The sequence below is a fragment of the Marmota flaviventris genome, chromosome 8 (genome assembly GCF_047511675.1).
Source record: "Marmota flaviventris isolate mMarFla1 chromosome 8, mMarFla1.hap1, whole genome shotgun sequence".
Taxonomy (NCBI): domain Eukaryota; kingdom Metazoa; phylum Chordata; class Mammalia; order Rodentia; family Sciuridae; genus Marmota; species Marmota flaviventris.
The window spans coordinates 39,796,201-39,819,767 of record NC_092505.1 but is presented as its reverse complement, the minus strand read 5'-3'; the positions used below and the strand labels follow the sequence as shown (position 1 = coordinate 39,819,767).

The following is a 23,567-nucleotide window of genomic DNA, read 5'->3' as shown; positions in this document are numbered from 1 at the left end:
TGCCACTGTCAAGGATTTGGGAGATGCAGTTAATGATTCTCATTTTATCCGCATTTAACTTGCCTATTTGGTTTCTAGAGAAACCAAATAGTTCTTGGATAATGACAATGGATTTTCACATGCTTAATAAGGTAGTGATTCCAGTTGTTGCTATTTTAAGATACGGTTTCTTATAAATTAACAAATACCTTCATACTCAATGTGAAATTATTGATTTGGCAGATGATTTCTTTCTCTATTTCTATTATTAAGCACCATCAGAAGTACTTTGACCTTGGGGCTGGGGATGTGGCTCGCCTGGCATGTGCCGGGCACTGGGTTCAATCCTCAGCACCACATAAAATAATGATGTTGTGTCTGCCGAAAACTGAAAAATAAATATTAAAAAAAATTCTCTCTCTCTCTCAAAAAAAAAAAAAAAAAAAAAAAGAAGTACTTTGATCTTATTTGGCAAGGCCAACTTCACTATCCTACCTCAGGTTATATCTGTCATCCAATATTAGGTCATATTTTGGTTTTCCCTTGATTTCCTTTTCTTTTACAAGATATTGTGCAGATCCATTAAATGATAACTTTATTCTTGGACTTAATGAGCAAGCAATATTAAAGACTCTAAACTTACTGATGACACATTTGCATGTAGGAGGGTGAAAAATAAACCCAATAAAAATTCAGGGACTTCAATCAACAAATGGGCCAAGGATCTGAACAGACACTTCTCAGAGGAGGATATACAATCAACCAACAAATACACAAAAAAAATGCTCACCATCTCTAGCAATCAGAGAAATGCAAATTAAAACCACCCTAAGATACCATCTCACTCTAGTAAGAATGGCAGCCATTATGAAGCCAAACAATAATAAGTGCTGGTGAGGATGTGGGGAAAAGGCTACACTTGTACATTGCTGGTGAGACTGCAAATTGGTGCAGCCAATTTGGAAAGCAGTATGGAGATTCCTTGGAAAGCTGGGAATGGAACCACCATTTGACCCAGCTATTCCCCTTCTCGGACTATTCCCAAAAGACCTTAAAAGAGCATATTACAGGGACACAGCTACATCAATGTTCATAGCAGCACAATTCACAATAGCTAGACTGTGGAAACAACCCACATGCCCTTCAGTAGATGAATGGACTAAAAAAATGTGGAATTTATACACAATGGAATATTACTCAGCACTAAAAAATAACAAAATCATGGCATTTGCAGGGAAATGGGTGGCATTAGAGCAGATTATGCTGAGTAAAGCTAACCAATCCCTAAGGAGCAAGTGCCAAATGTCTTCTTTGATATAAAGGGGATGACTCAAAACAGAGCAGGGAGGAAGAACATGAGAAGAATATTACCATTAAATAGGGATGAGAGATGCATGGGAATGGGAGAGAGAAGGGGAATCGGCAGGGAAGATGGAAGGAGACCCTCATTGTTATGCAAAATTACATATAAGATGGTGTGAAGAAGAAAAAAAGAGAGAGAGAGAGAAAAGTGTCATAGAGTGGGTAGAGAGAAGTGATGGGAGGGGAAGGGAGGGAAGAGAGGAATAGGAAGGGTAGCAGAATACAATAGACACTAATATGGCTGTATGTATAAACGTGGCTGTAAAACCAATGTGATCCTGCAATCTGTACTAGTGGAAAAAAAGAATTCATACCCCATTTGAATCAAATGTATGATATGTCAAGATCATTGTAATGTTTTGAACAACTAAAAAAAATTAAAAAAAAATCAGGGACTTGTACCTCAATAAATTTTCTAGGATCCAGTGGTGTGGGATATATCTAGGTATCCTTTATAAAGTGAAGGATAAGGTGTTGCATCAGACCCCAGCTAAAACCAGGAAAGGGATTTAATGTCTATATATTACCTCCTTGAATTTTTGAGGCAACATATATCTCATTTGATTGTGTTACTCAAGTCCATTTACTGAGTAAACAAAAAGTTGCTAGATTTGAGTAAGTTCCAGAACAAGAGAAGGTTTCTGTAATAAGTGCAATCTGCCTTGTAGCTGCTCTGCCACTTGAGCTATATGATCCCACATGTCTATGGTGCTTGGAGTATTAATGACAGATTCAGATTTTGTTTGGAGCCCTGTAAGTGAATCACAGTGTGGCTATTCAGATTTTGGAACAAAGTTTTCTGTCATCTGTGGATAACTATTTTTCTCTGGAGAAACAGTTAGTGGTTTAATAATGTGCCTTAGTGGAGGCAGATAACTTAACTGGGGGGCCATCAAGTTACCATGTGACCTGAGTTGCCCATCATAAACTGGGTATTTTCTAAGCCTCCAAGCCATAAAGTTAAGTGTACACAGTAGCCCTCCATCACAAAATGTGAGTAATGTACAAAGGATTGGGTGTAAGCATGCCCAAATGCACAAGTAAATTTCATGGAGCAATGGCACAAATACTCATTGTTTTCACTCCTGTTATATTGCTTTCTCTCTCTTAGCCTGCACTTGTGGCTCCATAGGTAGATTTCTATCATAAGTTGACATGGGAAGAGAATGCTAAAGCCTGGTTTATAGGTGGTTCTACATGGTATTCAGGCACCACCCAAATGGGGGAAATAGCAGCACTAAAGTCTGTTTATAGGACATCATGGAAGAAGAGAAATGAAGGGAAATTTCAGTAGGCAAGAATTTAGGTATAGTAATGTACTGGGTTGGTTGTTTTGCTTGTAAGGAGACATGGTCATATGTAGGGTTATGTATATCATGTACTATAGCTAATGGTTTGGACAGCTGGTTAGGGACTTGGAAGGAATGTGATTAGAAAATTGATGACAAGGAGTTTTTGGAAAAGAGGTACATGGCTATATCTTTTTGAGTGGGAGAAAGAAATGTCAACATATTTTTGTCCCATGTGAATGCTCACCGCATGGTGACCTCAGCAGGGAAAGCTTTTAATAATCAAGTAGATAGAATGACCTATTGTGTAGTGAGCATTTTTTTTTTCTGGCTACTTCTGTTTTTGTGGAATGAGCTTATGAGCAAATTTTCCATAGTGACAAGAATGGCAGTTATACATGGGCTCAGCAACATGGACTTATACTCACCAAGAATAACCTGGTTAACACCTCTGCTGAGGGCCTAACCTGCCAACAGCAAACACCAGCACTGATATGGTGATATCCCTGGGGGGATCAGCTGAATACATGGTGGCATGTATTCAGATTTTGGAACAAAGTTTTCCATCATCTGTGGATAACTGCTTTTCTTTTGAGGAAAGTAGTTTTCCACAGATAACTACTGTTTCCACCATGAAAGAGTGTGTTAGGTAGCTTTTTGTTCCAGCCAAAATATCTGACAAGAACAACTCAAAGGAGGAAAAGTTTATTTTGATTCATGGTTTCAGAGGTTCCATCCATGATGGCCTACTCCATTGCCCTGGGACCAAGGTGAGGCAAAACATTATGGTTGAGGTGCTGGGAGAAGGAAAGCTTTTCCTCTCATAGAGGCTGATAAGCAGAGAGAGGGAGAAAGAAAGAGAGGGCACAAGTGATGTGCTAAGGAAATATAAATCCCAAACAAATATTTCAAGTGACTTATTTCCTCCAACCACATCCCAACTGCCTATAGTTACAATCCAGTTAGTCCATTCAAATTATTAATCTATCAAATGGATTAACCACTGATTAGTTTATGGCTCTCACAATCTAATCATTACACTTCTGCATATTACTGCATTAACACAAGAGCTTTTGGGGGACAGTTCATATCCAACCCATAGTAAAGGATTAGCATTTAATTATTACTAGAATAAACACTCTGGGTATAGATTTGAATTCCTTTCAAGTGATTTTCTGACAAAAGTACTATTTATGGGCTTTCAGATGCCTAATTGTGTCATGATGTTCTGACCAAGGAACTCACTTGTTAGCAAGTGAAATGTATCCGCAGATTCATGCCCATGAAATTTAGTATTTTAATCATGTGTTTCACATTGCTGAAGCAGATGGCTTAAGATAATGTAGTATAGCCTTTTGAAGACTCAAGTATGGTGCCATGAAGTAGGCAATATCTCCCTGTGGCAAGGTTTTCCAGGGGGTTATAACTTATTCTAAATCAGCATCCAAGATATAGAGATATTTCTCTCATCACCAGATTTCATAATTCTGGAATTGATACATAGATTTGACAACTGCACCACTCATTATTAACCCTACTGACCCATTCAAAATTTTTGCTTCCTATGTCAGTACCATTGTGCTCTACTGGTCTAGAAATTTTAGCTCCAATGCTAGGAATGATTTCACCAGGAGAAACAGAAATTGTTTTATTAAACTTGAAGTTAAACTACTATTCAGCCATTTTATACTTTTCATGCCTCTGTAGCAAGAAGGAATGTATTTATTATATTGGTTGGTTGACTGATCCTGATTACCAAGAGAAAGTTCAACCTTCAGTCTCCAAGGAGATAAGAAAGATTTTATCTGGAATACACATGGTCTTTTAAGACATCTTTTAATATTACCATTCCCAGTGGTTAAAATCAACAGAAGACCACAACTTGATTGAGGTAGGACAAATAAGGGCTTAAACCCTTCTGGAAGGAAGGTTTGGATCATCCTTCCAGGTGAAGAGCCAAAATTAATTAAGGTGCCTGCTGAGGAATAAAAGGAATGGAAAATGAATAGTGGGAAGAGATAGGTATATGAATCTCAGCAACAACCATGTGATTAGTTATAGAAATGAGAACTGTAGTTGTTAGACTGTAATGGTTAATTTTACATATTAACTTAATTGGATTATGGTGCCCAGTTGTTTGGTCAAACATAAGTCTAGCTATTGTTATGAAAGTTGTGGGAGTCCAGCTCCAACAGGGGGTTTCAGGAGACAAACGGATGGTGAGGAGTCGGGGAAAGGGGAGTGGAGAAACAACACAGACACCAAAGTGAAGGTGCTGATCCCAATCTTTACTTGTGAAGTTGATCATATATACTTTTCATTTTGGCAGGCTCACAGTACTTTGTGGTTACAAAACAGGAATCATTATTCAAAGAAACAAAATATTACGTAGCTACAATTAGAATAGAAGAATGTATCTTGGCTTATGCATAAGCAAGCATTTGTACTTTCAGTTCACGTTTTGCTTTGAGCTGCTTCTGCTTAGTTAACTTTTAATAATAGTTAGAAATGTCCCAAACTATTGGCCTATACCTTGACTATTCTTTCTTGACTTACTGACTGGAACCGGTGCCATGGTTCAAGTGGTTGACTTGTTATTAATTTTAATCAAACAAGAGTAAGAGCACAAACCATTGTGCACAGGAACAAGAACAAGTTGCCCAGTACTAAGCACTAATCTGTCTTCTTAACATTAATTTTTCTTCTCTAGATTTTAATTTAATTTCTCAAAAACTTCCTTGACAGGAATACAGGGAGTTTTTCATTAGACATTAACAATTTACGCTCCACAGCTGAATCATTGCATTTACAGCAAACAGATCTATTCTTTAGAAGTAGTTGCATTAATTGGGAAAGTCATGCTTTTTCCTTCATACTTAATGGTCATATGAGAAATTGCAACTATACTTATTAAAGGAATACAAAAACAAACCAGCCCATTCCCAGAAACATACTGTACTCCTCCAGAGGAGTACACCTCAGTAGGGCCTTGCCATTGCCTGAGTCAGGGGAGGGGCGCAGCAGAAAGTATTTTTAAAATGTTGCTAATATTAAAATTTGTAGACTTAGAGAATGTAGATTATATTCTAAAATAACTGACCAGACTTTATTGAATCAGTTGAAGAATTTAATAGAAAAGACTGAGATGCCCTGAAAAGGAAGATATTCTGCTGCTTAGGACTAAACAATGCATCAATCCTCCCCTGGGTTTTCATGCTGCTGGCCTGCCCTTCAGATTTTGGAGTTACCAGCTGTCAAGATTTGAATAGCCAATTCCTTAAGATAAAGCTCTACATACCTCCTTTAGTTCTTTTCCTTTGGAGAATACTAACACAACTAGAAATACCAGCCAGAAAAAAAAATTTGACTTAAATACTTCAGTAATTTAAAAAATATATATTTTAGATTTTTATATTATAGGTTTTTTCAAATATAGTTCAATTGAAAATAATATTATCATTTTTTTTACAGATAAAGGAATTTAGACTCTTGAGCAATTGACTAAATTTCTAAAGATGACATAAATATTAAACATCAAGTTCAGGATTAACACTCAGTTTCTAAGGTTACACATACCACAGTGACTTTACAAGAAGCACTATTCACTTACAACTATTATTTTTGATTTGGACAAGATTATTGTTTACCCATGAAATGGGTATTATAATTGCATTTTAATCAAATAATTGTTTGATAATTGATTGAGATGTTTATACCAAGTAATTTGAGCAGTTTCAATTGCATTATATATTTAGTTAATTAGTTTTTATTAAAATGTAACTACTACTTTTTTGAATTATGCTTATGGATTTTTTTAAAGAAATAATATTTATTTTCCTAAAAATAATTGATTTTATAAAATGTGTGGTTTGAATTTTTTTAAAGGAGATTTTTAAATGATTAGGATTAATTTGTGAAATCATTTAAAGTAAAACCTATATAGATTATTGTAAAATCTTGTTATATAATACTTGATTTGACAAGACTCTGTTAGGTACCCTGGTTTTAAGCTGGGTCAGGTAGAGAGAATATGTTTTGGCAACTATAAATTTGTACCCAAAAAACAATGGTCTAAGAATACTTCTGACTAAAAAAATATAAAGCTCCAGTGCTAATATTTAAAAAGCATTTAGGAAGGGTTTTCATCTATAACTTACCCTAAGTGACCCCTTTGGAAAATGATTGATTGGCATTTGGCAGATATTGTTTATTGTGCCAAAGTTTTGTTATGGTCTTCTAACATAAGTATTAAAGGGAAAAATTCAAAGAATGCACTTGTGCACTATTCCCAAAGGCAATAACAAGAGGATTAAATACAATAACTTTTCTGAAGTCAGTCACAGCCATAAATATGCTATTAAACATATGTTAGAACAGCCTCTAAAGTTTCAGGGAATTAAGAATGAGCTAAAAATTTTCTTTACTCCAAAATATCTTCTTTTCAAGACCAAAAAAGCATTTGTAGGATGCTAAAAAGTATCAATTTCAATTCAGTAGCCTGTTGAAATCCAGTTCAAAAATTGTTACATATATGGAATGATAATATCTTTAGGAACGTTGAAATTTGAGAAGACAGCAGAATAATGCTGTAAATGATTTTAAAATTTCTACCAGACCACTCTATTTCAAAGTTTTGCTTGTTTGTAATTTGATCACCAGTTTTCAAAACAAAATATTACCCTTTCCATTTAAATATGTTTTTTTTCAAATAGAGTTCACTTAAAATAGTATTATCATTTTTTTCAGATAAAGGAATTTAGACTCTTGTCTTCTATAATTTTATTTCCAAACTCTGAACTTGACTGACTTTATTCTTAATGTACTAATTGTTCACTCTCAGCCACTTTTGCTGGTTTCTTCTCCTCTATTTGACTCTTTGTGACAGTTTAAGAACAACATAGTCCTAATATATGAAAACCTGCTTCTGAAGGTGATGTGAAAAATGAAAGAAAGGCAGTTAGGATCCAAAGAGTATTGGGGGAATTACTGACAAAATCCTAGTGTGAGTAAGACCAAGTGAATTCCCATAATGTGGGTAAGAAGGCAGAGGCATAAAAATTGGTAAAGATAAAAGTGACTTCATCTTAGCCAAATTGTACCTAATTTATCTCATGCCTGAAAGAGTTATGCACATTCTTGGTGCCAGTGTCCTGTGGTAAATCTCCACAGACCATTCTAATGATTTTCTCTGCTTATAGTTTGCTGGGAAAATGGGTAAAACTGATTTAGTTTACTCTGGGGAAATTGTGGTGATTAGGACTCAAGATGGCTGCAGTCAGGTCAAGTTGAATCCAGAAATTGAACCATGAATGTTGGCATAATCCAGAATTTAGATTTTGGACCTTACTATCTATCTATCTATCTATCTATCTATCTATCTATCTATCTATCTATCTATCTATCATCTATTTATTTTTGGTATCAGAGATTGAATCCAGGGACACTCAACCACCGAGCCACATCCCCAGGCCTTTTTGTATTTTATTTAGAGACAGGGTTTCACTGAATTTTGCAGGGCCTTGCTAAATCACTGAGGATGGCTTTTAATTTGAGATCCTTCTGCCTCAGCTTCCCGAGCCACTGGGATTACCGGTTTGTGCCACAACATCTGGCTAGACCTTATTTTAAAAGTTACAGACTTGGGCTCTTTTTTTGTTATGTTTTATTTGTGGGCTTTTGTTTGTTTGTTTGTTTGGGGTGCTGGGGGAATTGAACTTAGGGCCTTGTTCATGCAAGGCAGGCACTCTTCCAACTGAGCTATATCCCCAGCCCTTGGAGCTCTTTTTTTATTGGTAGGCTTTTGATGGCTGCTTCGATTTCCTTAATAAAATTGGTTTGTTTAAATTTTCTCTATCCTCATGGTTCACTACTGGTTCAATTTAGATAGAACATTTGTCTCTAGGAATTTTTCGATGTCTTCAAAATTTTCTAAGCTTATTTGGGAATAAATGTTCAAAATAGTTTCTGATTATCCTCTGTATTTCAGTAGTTCTGTGGTGATAGTTCCACTGTCATGGATTTTAACAATTTGAGTTTTTCCTATTTCTTTTGGTTAGCTTGGCTAAGGGTTTATCAATTCTGTTAATTCTTTCAAAGAACTCACTTTTTATTTTGTTGAGTTTTGAATTCTTTCTTTAATCTCAATTTCATTTATTTCAACTCTAATTTTAATTATTTCTTATCTTCTATTGATTTAGATTTGACTTTTTCTTCTTTTTCTAGGGTTTTGAGGTGCAACGTTAGATTATTTATTTGGTCTTTTGATTCTTTTAGTGTGTGAGCTCAAAGCTATGAACTTTTCTCCTAGAACTGCCTTCATAATGTCCCAGAAATTTTGATATGTTGAATCTCTATTCTTGTTTGCTTCTAAGTACAGTTATAGACCAGTGATTATCATATCCAATCTCATAACTTCACTACTATATGCTAACAGTGTTTCTAAACTAAAGACTCATATATTCAATGATTTCTTTCACATTTCCATCTAGTTGTACAATAGAAATCCACAATGCAACAGGTTTAAAACTTTCCTAAATATCAAACATTCAGCCTCAAACCCAACCTCTCACTTCCTTCCCTTCTACCACAAACTTGTTTTACATTTGTTCTTCTAGTTCTTCAAGCTGAAACTTTTGGAGCAATGCTTACTTCCTTTCTTTCGCATCCTTTATCAAATCTGTCAACTCTATATAAAATGATACTGTTTCTATCTTCAAACATATCCTTCTCTGTTACCTCTATTGTCTGAATTGCCATCCTCTCTTGCCTGAATACTCAAGTATCCTTATAAAATACAAGTCATGTTATATCTTCATTTCAGTTGTATTAAAATCCCAACACTGGAAAATGACCAACATAGTTTCCTGTTTTGTGTCCTCCATTTCTACTTCTTTAACCATTTTATATGTTCAGCCACCTTCTGCACACTGTTTACCTTGATGTTTCCTTTTTAAAGATTTTTTTCTCTGTTTTGAAATGTCCTTCTTCCATATATCAATTTAGCTAAATCAATTTTGTGTAAATCTCACCATTTGAATGAAGATTACTCTGGTCACCATAATACTAATCCTGACCCCCACCCGATTTTGTCCCTCACTCTACAATTCTTTTTTTGTTTCCCATACACAATCTTGATTTTCTGAGATTTTAAAAAATATTCTTGATTATTTTTATAGAACTACTCACTTTTAATATCAATCAGAGTAAAAGCTACTTAGGAATCCTTGGTTGTATTTTCAGATTAATCTAAGTGCCTAGAATAATGCTTGGCACTTAGTAAACACTTGAGCTAATTTATGAATGAGAGAATAAGTGAATAAATATAAACAGACTATAAAAGCTATATACATTCTGTCCAACATCTCATCTTCAGGCAACAAAATGAGTAGATAGAGATTATTTATTTATTTTTGTTGTAGTTGTAGATGGACACAATATCTTTATTTTATATTTGTTTATCTTTATGTGGTGCTGAGGATTGAACCCAGGGCCTCACACATGCTAGGCAAGTGCTGTACCCCTGACTACAACCTCAGCCCCTAGATAGGTTTTTAAAGTGATAATAGTTTGAAAGAAAAAAAAGGTTGTTTTTTTTTTTGCAATCTACTAAGTTCTGTTCATTATCATTAATAAAGTTCAAAATTTTATATAAAAATGCTTGCAAATTTCAGATTATTTATCATAGAAAGATGATGTACTTTTGATTAAAGGGGAGAAGCAGCAAAGACCAACATAGGGAAACAATAGGACAAAATAGAACAAATGCCTGAATTGCTGTGATCTGAGCAGTGACCAAAACCTCCAATGCTAAGAGGACTTCAAAGACAACAACTTCAAAGCACCTGAGTTTGAAAACTGGGTATAATGTCTGGCGTGATCTGGCAGGTTTTGAAAGGATAACATTCTGTCTGAGTTATGATAAGACTGCATAAAGATTTATGTGTTTCTTGAAGCTTATGATTTGTATATATTCTTCATCTTTCCCTTCATTTGTTGTTATAAATTCCAGCTGTTATTTTTTGCATTTTTAAGCGATTGCATGCTATATATTTTCCTGCTAGCGACTGTTTGGATGCTTTCAATTCATGTAATGCATTTGGGTCTTGAAAACATATCATAAAGGGATTCTCAAGAAAACAGAAAAAAGTCAAGTCATAATATATACTATTAGTATCATTGAGCATTAGGAAAGCATAGTTTAATTAATATTAAAAAAAGCTATGACTGAATTTTATACTTGGCATAACATGCTTATCTGTTTAAAGTTGAACTAAGAATTAACAAAAAATGAGGTATTTGAACAAGTATCTAGCAGTAAATCTCTTGGGCCCAGATGCGAAAAAACCTCAAACAGGTAAACACTGAAAAAAACAATAAATGCTAAAACTGTACTTTTCTTTTGGGAATTTGAAAGTATGTGTATAATGTGTATGTCATAAGCAGTTTTCAGACAACTTTTATGTTAAGCTAAATCAAATTACTTAATTGAAGTTCTTTAATGATGAAATATTTTTGGCTTATTAAATATTGGCTTGTAAAAATGTCTAATTTTGATGGAAATGAATAAGCTTAATTTATTCTTATTTATATTGAAAGCCAGTACAAGGTTTTGAGCCATTTTGAGAAAGCAGTCACTATGACTATTAATTTGAACTTGTAGCGATACCATCATTACAGAGAGCAAGGGGAGCCAGCATCCTATGCACGTTTCTCTTGAACTGAATTGTCTTATAGTGTCACTACAAAAAAAAATGGGGAGAAATAAAGTTGTTAGAAGATTGTTTCCATGAGAAAAAAAATTAGGATCCTTGTGGGGAAAAAGTCATTGTATAAAAGTGAAATTATTAGGATTTGTGTGAAATAGTTCTTTTTTACTTACAAAGAAAAATTATTGTGACAGTTCTGTTTTAAATGGCCTTATTTTGTTTGTAATTTTCATTTTGCATCTACTGAAACAATCATAAAATATGAATGTGTGCAAAGTCCACTTTAAAGCCTCATAAAAAATGTTCAGCATTCAATAAAATATCTAAATATGCCTAAGCTGAAAATAATCTTTAATTGCTGAACAAACAATATCGAATTATATATAACACATTGAACATATAAGATACATTTTATCTTATTATTTAAGTTCAGTATTATTTTTGCTTTGCTAATATATAATATCACAGTTATACAATACTACTAGTGTAAAAGGACTAAGACTACAGCATGCTGTCTGAAGTGATTTATGATCTTTCAATGCTTACAGTAATGTCAAGCTTCAGTTTTGCATCACACTATTATAATGTGTCAAGCAATTTTTAAAATACTCCAACAGTTGACTACACCTGTTTCCACTTTGCAAATCCTTTCAAGTTCATGGCACTTTGATCGAAAGGGAAATATTTAACTTGTGTCTTTCTTTTTCAATCTAAAAATTGAAATTTTTATTGTACTTTTCTTTATGATATATTAACATTAGTAGGATCATAAATTGTGAAAATTAGCCATTTTCTTTTATTTGATAATTCATAAAGGGATTTCTCAGTGTTATATTTGGATTATTTCCAGGGAAGCATATAGGTCAAAATGTAGTAAAATTTTACTAAATTTTATTATCCTATATTAGCAGATCAGGTCTTTTAACACCAAATAAAAATATGTGGGGCATACATCTTTAAATTTGATACATATCTACATGTACATGTTCTACAATTTGGATCAGGAATGTCCCTAAAAGGTCCATTTATTTGCCAGCCTGTGCCACTATTGGAACCTTTAGGAAGTAGGGCTTAGCAGAAGAAAATTTGATGGTTTGGGACATTTGAACTTTGAAGAGGATATTGGGAACTGGTCTGTGCCTGTCTTTTTATTTGCTCCCAGCTACCATGAGGTGAATAAGTATCCTCCACCATGAGCTTCTGCTATTGTTTATTGCTTCGCCACAAGTGGACTATGGACTGATACCTCTGAAACTGTCACCAGAATAAACCTTTCCTGCTTTTAAGTTGTTTATCTAGGTATTTTTTCACAACAATAGAAAGTTGCTAGTAATATATATATATATATATATATATATATTATATATGTGTGTGTGTGTGTGTGTGTACACACACCCCCACCACACATACACTGTTTGAATATTTAACCAATCTAGGCTTGGGATGTTGCTCAGTGGTAGAATACTTTCCTCACATGTGTGAAGTCTTGGGTTTAACACTCAGCACTGCAGTCAGTCAGTCAGTCAGTCAGTCAATCAATCAGTCAAACAAACAAACAATATTTATGGTTAGGCCAAAAGCAAGACACATTCAATTTGTGGTTACTATTTGGCATTTTGGTCAGCTAACATAATTTTAGTTGTTATAGGCAAAATGATATACTCTTGTTATCTTGATTTTTATGTGATCTAATTTTCATTACAGATTATCATTTCCCTGTTTAGTTATCTTTACTAGACTGAAATTATGGAGGTGAACTAAAAACCATATTACTGTTATTGTCTCTGCTCTTGGACATACATTTGATGAATTCTTTAATAAGGATTCAGGGAAACACACTTAAACCATGAAAAAAATGCCAATATAAAATTTTCTAAGAAAAATTCCGAAGCTTTGTGTAGATAAAAACATGTTTCATAGGTGCTACAGGCAAATTTTACAATATTGACTTCACAGAACATAGGTGTTATCTTTATTAATTAGATTTTATAGATCCTGATTATCTCAGCTTCCAGACTCTAGTTTTGTGAAGTACTTTGAGAAATTATCTTTTATAATCCATTATGAAATTTCTATAAAAGATTTAACAGTGTCTTAATTCAAGAAGTTATAAAATAAATATGAAAGAATTATGTTTTACAGCCAAGAAATCCCCCTTGCCAGATATGTTATTGGTAAGAGAATATAAAGGTAAAAGTTGGATGAACGATTAACAAATTATATTATTAAAATGCTCAAGAAGTATTTCTAAGGATGTAATCTAATGTGTTATTTAGGTGACTTTTTAAAGATATAAAATGTTTTTTTTTTTTTAAAAATACAGACACTTGTTTTCAACAATCCTATTTAAAAAACTGTTTGGTAAAAAGAAAAATAATTCTTCCTGGAAAGAGCATCATCTTAAGGGAAACATCAGTATCCATGATGGATCACTTACATGCTCACCAGGAATGACTTCTGTGCAAGGTCTTGTTGAGCTGTGTTTATTGCCACTGAGAGGCTAGGCTCTGAATAAAATCTACAGGCATCAATTGTCATTGCTTCTGCTGTATAGAGCCACATAGTGAATAAAATAGGGGATATAAAGTTATATTTTATTATTTATGGAAAATGAGACAGCATTTAAATTTCTGGAATATTTTCCAACAAGAGTTAAATCTATAATTGGGAAAAATCAAACATGGTTCCCAGGAAGAAGAAAAACACATAGTATTACCAAGAGACAATGTTTCCTTTATCTATTAGTTAGAAGCAAAGAGAATAACGATATCTACATTATGATATTATTTTGAAGGCTGAAAAATCACAATTTGGAGATATATATGTTGCTGGACATATAATAGGCCTTTAAATAAAGGAACCCTGAAAAAGAGATAGAATATTACAGGAATCTTTAGATGTTCACTAAAATTTATAATTTTATTATTACAATGGCATTTTTTTACATCCTTCTCATTTTCCTGAGTAGCATCAGCTTTATACTCAATTGCTTTTTCTTTTTAAGCTCTTGGCCCCATTTTAGTAGCTTTATAAGACTTGCAGATGATCTGAATAATGCTTAAGACAGTCAGCATTAGCTCTACCTTCTGTTTTTGCTTCTATATATTTTGATTGTAGTAGATTCTTGACATTTCCAAATGAATATTTCACAAAGCATTTCATTCTATTCAACTGTTCACTCATACAGAAAATATCTAGATATACATTCTAAGTTAGTATACTATTTAGCAAGGAAATATATTGAAGATTAAAAGTTCCAAATGAAAACAAAAATCTTAGTATTAAAATCACAGTCAAGGTAGGGAAGATAAATGCTAAAATTACTTTCTAGAAGTAAAAACCACCATGATCTAGAAATGGTGTCTGCAATACAGACTATGTATGATATCAATGATTTTTCTCCTAAGATTGGCTGACTTCTTTTATATTTATTTTGCTTAGGAATACATAGGAAAAGAATGTGATTAATAAGAAAAGCTATTTTGACCATATGTTGTTATCTGTTTTTGAATTCTGTTTCACTTTGACCCAGAACCTGTGTTCAAACCCTTCTTTTAATTTTTTGTCATGGCTTCCATACTGATTTTTGGGTACCTTTATACCTCAAGGAATGATCAATTAAATACTCATTTAGGCTTAACTACCTAGTTTGTCAGCTTTTTCTTTAGTTATAATGAATATAAATAGTAAAAACTAATTGAAGAAAAAGTAGAAAAATAAAAACAGTTTTAATGGCCTGGAATTGAGTGTACAGTATAATATGAATATACTACAGTTTATGTTCATGTGCATAGTTGAATTATAATTCAATGAACTATAGAGGATAAGTATATAATAATGTTGTATATTTTAAAATAGTAATCCATCAATTTTTTTCACTGATTCCAATTATTTTCTGTGAAAACTCCAAATAAGTTTTTTAAAGATCTTTTCTTCTAATGATATTTAAAAAGCTGAATAAGAGTATTTATAGTTATAATTTAATTTTCTTGTACAGTTATCCATTTCTGAGAATGTCAAGATATTGTATCTTCTTTCATTTATTACAATTCAGAATTGCCATTGTGACTACATGCTATTTGTTTCTTCACATATTTTCTCCCTTTTCTCATTTCTCCTGGCTTACGTCATTATATTCAATTTTTTTCCACCTTATCTTTTTTAGTCCTTCTTATTTTCTATTTTTTCATTTATTAAAAAATTACTTTTTAGTTGTAGGTGGACAGAATACCTTTATTTTATCTTTATGTGGTGCCGAAGATAGAACCCAGTGCCTCAAGCATGCTAGGTAAGCACTCTACTTCTGAGCCACCATCCCAGCCTTCATTTCTTTTTTTTTTTTTTTTTTTTTGTATTTTTTTTTTATTTATTTTTTTTTTATTGGTTGTTAAAAACATTATAAAGCTCTTGACATATCATATTTCATACATTAGATTCAAGTTGGTTATGAACTCCCAATTTTACCCCAAATACAGATTGCAGAGTCACATCCGTTACACATCCACATTTTTACATAATGCCATATTAGTAACTGTTGTATTCTGCTACCTTTCCTATCCTCTACTATCCCCCCTCCCCTCCCCTCCCATCTTCTCCCTCTACCCCATCTACTGTAATTCATTTCTCTACTTGTTTATTTTCCCATTCCCCTCACAACCTCTTATATGTAGTTTTGTATAACAATGAGGGTCTCCCTCCATTACCATGCAATTTCCCTTTTCTCTCCCTTTCCATCCCACCTCATCTATCTGTTTAATGTTAATCTTTTCTTCCTGCTCTTCCTCCCTGCTCTGTTCTTAGTTGCTCTCATTATATCAAAGAAGACATTTGGTATTTGTTTTTTAGGGATTGGCTAGCTTCACTAAGCATAATCTGCTCTAGTGCCATCCATTTCCCTGCAAATTCTATGATTTTGTCATTTTTTAGTGCTGCGTAATACTCCATGGTGTATAAATGCCACATTTTTTTTATCCATTCATCTATTGAAGGGCATCTGGGTTGGTTCCACAGTCTAGCAATTGTGAATTGTGCTGCTATGAACATCGATGTAGCAGTATCCCTGTAGTACGCTCTTTTAAGGTCTTCGGGGAAAAGTCCAAGAAGGGCAATAGCTGGGTCAAATGGTGGTTCCATTCCCAGCTTTCCCAGGAATCTCCATACTGATTTCCAGATTGGCCGCACCAGTTTGCAGTCCCACCAGCAATGTACAAGGGTACCCTTTTCCCCACATCCTCTCCAGCAGCCTTCATTTCTTTATTTGAAGTCTATGATGTCTTTTGAGTGATATTTTTTTGACCTTGTTGAAATAAATTGTTATGCTTAAAATCATTAATTTTGTATTATGTCAATAGGTGTTAAGAGTGGCTTTCTATTGTTGGTAATGTGTTGAAAGAAAATGAATGTATTAGTTTGCTAGAGCTGCCATAACAAAGACTGGGTGTCTTAAACAGCAGACACATATTTTCTCAAGTTCTGGAGCCTAGATATGTAAGATCAAAGTGTCAACAGGATTGTGTCTTTGGAAACCACTCTCCTTGTATAGATGGCTGTGCTCTGTGGTCTTTGTATGGTCTTTCCTCTGTGTCTGTATTCTAATCCACTCTTTTTGTAATGACACCTGTTTTACTGGATTAATATCTATACATATGACCTCATTGTACTTTAATTATACCCTTAAAAGTCTGAATTTCAAATACAGTCATGTTCTGTATTTTGAAGGCTGAAAAATCATCATTTGGAGATATCTAATATATGGTAGGACTTAAAAAAATTTGGAGGTTCATAATTCGGTTTATAACAATGATGTAGCATAAAGCTTGTTTTTTTGTAGTTATTCTTTCTGATGAACATCTTCTAATAGAATCATAGTGTGCTCATTAGCTATTCTTCTGGTTTCCCAGGAGATGTAGATTACCCCTATTATATATGCCATTTCAGAATGAATACTGTGTTTAGAACCTTACCCAAACTGTATACTCTCTCATCAAAACCTAGTCACCCTGTGATATTTTTCTTATATTTCCAGCCTATAGGAGAAAGCTGAAAGATACCTAATGTTATCAAATGAGATTCTAAAGGAAAAAAGATAAACTACTGCACATTCTGTGTAATGTGTTTTCACTGATATACGGAACCTCTGAAAATGAACTATTGTTAATTTTCATCACAGAAACAAGAACAATGACAGATAAGTCTGGTGCTTGGTAACATCGCTGAAGATACAGTTGAGAGTGCTTGAATTTGGGGCATTTTAAAGTTACCTTGCATGGGGGAGTGGTATTTCTTAGAGTGTATTTTTTTGTCACCATATGTAGGCTCGGTTAAGATAATCTTCATTATTTGTGATAAAATGTCTTACTTGCTACTTTTTTTCATTATTTTCCCCTGTAATAAACATAGATCTTAAACTGAAACAAGCCTATATTTTGATGAATCTAGAATGACAATAATCAGATAATCATTAACTTTATGTATTGTATCACTGAGCTAAGTAGAATAAAATCAGCCTTGACTATGCTTCTACTATGGGCAAAATAATTAACTTTAGCCATGGACATATAAATGATTGTGCTGACTGATGAGAAGAAGCTATTTACAGTGTGCTCTGAAGTCACAGGCTTTCTACCAAACCCTTTTGGACTTTATTTTCCAAACTATTGAAGGCATGGAATGGAAAACACATGGTTTGAAGGTATGGGAGTCAATATGGAACAGGCATTTTTGAGGCCAAAATGTTGAAATTTTTAAAATGTTTTAATGCTTAATGAAAATTACTAGAAATTGGGTACATATGGTAAGCATCATACCTACCCAAATCCTTTTTCCTTTCTACCTTTGTCCTTTGTAATTTTTGAAATGTGTGGGGTTAAGGTGAGAATTGCATAAGCATCTGGTCCCTGCTCTTTCTTTAGATGGAACAAAAGGTGTGAAATGGGGAATACTTCTGTATGCTAGTGTGTTTACAAATCACTTTGGGTTTTCTTTATGACTCAGCCGTAGAGTGATTGAAGGGTGATGATATTTACAAATTAGTATTTCCTTCTCTGTGAAGTTTCAGGCTCCAGGCTTAAGTTATCTTCTGCAAGACAGTCCAACAGCTGCTGTGTTGCTGATGAGCTGTAGGAATCAGAAAGAAAGATATAAAAGGACATAGGGACAAGGGCAGATGGCCAGAGTAGATGAATGTGTGAGTTTTGCCCTTCATGGCACAGACCCCCAGGCCCTGTCAGCAACAAGTTCTTCTGATTTTTTTGTTTGTACCAGGGACTTCACATTAGATTGTTTTCCATGAGAAGTGCCTTTAGCCAAAAGCTGATTTGTGTTCTTAAAACAAGTACAATCTGCTAGAAATTCTAATTGCTGTTTGGAAGTTGGAAAGTAGGACATGTATTAAAATAACTTTCTTGATTTTCTTCACAATGAGATTACTAAAATTCCAACTAGGCAATTGTTCACAATCTACTCAGATAAATTAGTTATGTCACATTAAAAAATAAACTTAAAATTAAAAAAGTATAGAAATTCTTTTTTTAGGTATCTTATACATCCCTAACAGTAGTTGAATTTTAAAAATTAACCACAAACTTTAACTTTCCTTAATTTTTAAATGTCAATAAGTATCATTCTGCAATCTCCTATGCTTATAATTGTCATTAAATCTTATACTTTTAGCAGTTGATGAGCTATTTTATTGCTTTTCCATTTTTCCATTTGAATATCTATTGTTGGTGATGTTAATAATTTAATAAAAAAGATTGCTTAAAATAAAATGTTAACATTTTTATATTATGGGCACACTTTAAAAACTGTATAAAATTTGCATACATTAATGTATAAACTGTATAAGGTATTATAATTATTGATTCCAATAGTTTAAGTATTTATATCTCATGGTATCATTTGGATATAGCATTAATAGTTGGTACATTACATAATTATATAAAAAAACAGATTTATATAATTCCATTTATATAGGAACACTGATTGTAAATTCAGTCTTTCAATTTTCCCTGGGCATAAAACATTGTTATATATTATTTTTAAACTCCAAAATAATGATCTTGTTGGAAAGCATTGCATTACCTATGTTCAAAATAGTAGAAAAGAACCTAGCTGCCTTTTTTAAAAATCCTTTTCCCTTGGGGATTTTAAAGCTATTACCAGTTGTCTCAGCTGCTACTTGGCATTCAAACCAGATCCTTGAGCTGCCAGACATATTTCTAAATCCCACTCTCTCCTCCCTTCCCAAGTAGTTTACAGTTACAGTAAAGCACCCATCAGCTGAATCTCTCAAGGGATCTCCCAAGAGAATATCCAACTGACAGCAGCAAGAACAGTCAGTCCTTGAATCTCGAGTGTCTCCACAAAAACTGTAGCATACTCAGGAGTCCTCACATGACCAGCCTTTTAACTCAGCAGACTTCTCAAAGACCAATTTATATTCTAAATTTGCTCCTCTAAGGCATTCCTCCAAGGCAGAAATGGTTCAAAATTAACACTCCAGAAATTTCAAGCCTCACAAAGTTTGTAGCAATATGTATGGTAATATACTGTTTTTTTCCTGCATCATACATGATGAAAAGAACTTTCTGTACTTTAAATGCAAAAGTTGCAAATTTTCAGTGTTAGCTTTTTGTTAGAGTTGCATTCACATGTGTAAAATAGTGACTGCATGCTTTTACTCTTCATTTAATAAAACTGTATGTGTGTGTGTGTACACAAATGTCTGAGGCAGGAGAAAAAATTAAAAAATCTGCTATGTTGTGCTGAATGGTAAAATGACAAGCAACTTGTGTTTGAGATCTGTATTAACAGAGATTTTATAGGAAGGCAAAGTTAATGTGCCCCTGGAGCTACTATTGAAATGACTTTAGCTTTATGGTCTTTTAATGTGGGACCCTTCAGCCTGGAAATGAGTTGGATTTTCCATCCTCTGACTCAAATCTGCTCAGCAGGGCAGCTTCCCGACTATCCTCTGAGCAGCTGTTAGGAGCAAGAGAAACAGTGTACTGCAATAAAATTGATTGCTTCAACCTACACTGTTCTACAGCCCTCCAACAGCTCTACTTTTTGTTGGGTCTCTTAACACCTGCTCCCCAAAGCACCACATCTTATCTCCAATTGGTCTAAATGCAAATTCCAAAAAGGGAATGGCTGGCCAGAAAAGCCATAAGGTGGTTCTGTATGAATTGTGAGAAATTGAGTGTCTGTTATTGCCGAGGTCTTCATGAAGATAACAGAAAAGGTCTGCCAAGGCAGGGGTTTTATTGTGATTAAGATCTTAGTTCTAAATCAAGACATGGCAGCCTGTATCCTTAAATCACTTCTGTGTAGACACCAGGGAAAAGGACAGAGTGCATTAAGTGAATTTCCAGCAATATTGAGCTTTACAAATTCTCTTGGTCTTCCTGGAAGCCTCACATGTGGATAAGTAACACCTCCTTGATATTTCCTCTCAGATTCCTGAGGATCAGTTGTCAGCTCTTTGAAATGTCCATTATGAATATCAGACAGGAGCTGCTATTGTCATAACATGGTAACACAAGGGAAGCAGTTCAGTCTTAGGTGTCAAGGGTGATTGGTGTGATGGTGAAATTGTTAATCTTAATTTTAAAATGCCACAATACATCTTTTTAGCAATTAATATCTGTCACTATGCCGTTAAACTCAGAATTCTGGTTGTATTTTAGTTCAACTTAATACTGAAATAATACTTGAATCACCCTTCCAGAAACTTTTCTTAATGAATTGCACTGAATTACTAATTCTGTCATAACATAGTCTATATTTTGCTGCTGTATGCTTCAATACATATAAGGTGATTTGCACAATTTATTTCTTTGTTTGGATCCAACTTTGAAAATTACAAAATTTGGAAAGCTAATATGTATCTGTGACTCTAAAAATATTTTACCTATAGCTTGAAACTTTGGAATAGCTTATCCCTTCTCATTTCCTTTTAGTGAAATGTAGCTTTTAGGTATTTTCTAAAAGGAAATAAATCCCCAAGTTTTGGGTTAAAATGTTATCATAGGAATATATCATCATGAAATAATAGCAATGAAATAATTAGTGTAAGAATTCTATATTCATTTTGGAAGGAAAACATGAAATTCATTTTCTCTCACAAGAACACAAGAATTGTCTTTCTTAACATATTACAACATATCTGTTACCCTGATAAAAACAACAACAAAAACATATGTGGAGTTAGAAAGAAAAAATACAGAAACCAGATTTGACCATCATTGTTAATATTACTCTTAGGGTATTCTGCTTGGGAGTTCCTTGAACATAACAGTGGGATTTCTGAGAAGAAAATTTGGCCATTGACAGAATTATGTCACTCCCAAGACTGTTCATTTTAGGAAACCATTATTTACCTTAGAGTTTTTGCTTAGAGAGGTTGCTAGTTCCAGATAATTTTCCATAAACTTTTGTTTGAAATATCCATATTAAAAGGTAAACATACAGATATATTCAAACATAGAATTTTAAATTATAGGTTGTTCTCTATGTATTTCTAATACAATATTAAAATAGTTCATGTAGACCACAGGGACGAACAAATAAAATGTATGATAATGTCAAAACAACAACAGTGAAAGAAATGGAATAAAAATATCAGTGAATAAAAAAATCACTTATCTGATTTCTGAGAATAGCTATCCCTGTCATAGACTGTCCTTATTGAAAAACCATAAAATGGAATCTAAGAATTTGATTGATTGAAGTCCACCCAAACATTTATTAAATCTATTACACTAATATCCTATTTTTTAATGAGAAAGAAAGTGTGGGAGGAATTGGAGTAATGATATTGGTAAACTTAAAAGGGTAGAAAGAGGTGGATTTATTAGCAAGAAGGAGTTATGTGTCTTCTATAATGTTCCCCAAACTTACCACCTGAGGTGAGACCATGTTTACTTTAGGACATGAAAAGATGTGATCTCTTTGCCAAGGACTGTTACAGAGGATGAGGACTAAAACTATTAGAGATATTTATCTGTTTCTTCAAAACAAATTACTCTAAAACATGAGTTTCAAACAATAGGTATTTATCATCTCCTAGTTTCTATGGGTCAAAAATTTACTGGCAGGAGGCTGAGGATTTAGCTCAGTGGTGGAACACTTGCCTAGCCAAGCAAGGCCCTGGGTTTCTTGTGTTGCACCTGAAAACACACACACACAAACAAACAACCAGAAATTAAAGGCAGCTTAGCTAGCTGGTTCTAGCTTAGGATCAACTCAAGTTGTTGCATATGGCTATTATCATGGCTTAGGATATAGTTAGGTTGTTGAGTGGGGCTTCTGGCATCTGCAATTTTGATCAGGGCTACAGGATCCACTTCTGAAGTGGCTCACTTACATGGCTATTGACAGAAGCCTATGTTGTCTCATGGTTTTTGCAAGAAACCTGTGTTCACAGCCACATGGACACCTACATGGGAATTGCTTGAGGGTCTTCATGGCCTGACATCTAGTTTTCACAACAGCAGCTGGCCCAAGAAAGTGTAAAGAGATAATTGTAAGGCCTCTAATAACCTAATCTTTAATTCTAGTAGTCTATTTAACAGAAGCAAGCTACTACATCCAACCCTTACATAAGGAGAGGAGAATTAACTTTCACTTCTAAAAGGAGGTATAATGCTCAGTTCCAGAAGTTGCTTTCAGAGGTGCGGGTTGGTGTGGTCTTTCTGAGATTCCCCCCTGGTATACTGTGGCCAAAGCCAGGAAGTCCAGAAGGTGATGGTGTAGCTCCTCAACCTCGTCTTCAGATACTTGAAAAACAGATTTAGGTGTGTCTCTATGAGCAAGTGAATGTGTGTATAGAGGGCTGTATTATTGATTTTGATGATTACATAAACCTTGTATTAGATGAGATTAGATACAGAAGAGATTCATTCTAAAACAAAGTCAGGAAAACAACTGGGTCAGATCATGCTAAAATGAAGTAATAATACTTTGCTACCAAATGTCTCCAACTAGAAATGATCATTGAAGTAAGAAATTACAGAGAAAGCTACAATTATTTTTTTAGGTGTCCTTTGCTGAGAATATCATTCTAAAATATTTGTTCATATTGTTTTGATTATTCTTATTTATTACCAGATGAAAATAAATGCTGTAGGTCTCTTTTTATTAAACAAAAAAGTAGGTATAACAATGAGTTTGTAGATATAGTTTAAAAATCCTCATTCTATTTTACTTTCATCTTATTAAAAATATTTTT

General features: G+C 33.8%; 1 pseudogene; it reads left to right on the top strand.

Annotated features, from left to right (window-relative positions):
- LOC114087813 (small nuclear ribonucleoprotein E-like) overlaps window positions 1-23,323 on the top strand; it is a 31,941-nt pseudogene extending 8,618 nt beyond the window's left edge.
- The last annotated feature ends 244 nt before the right edge of the window (window positions 23,324-23,567 follow it).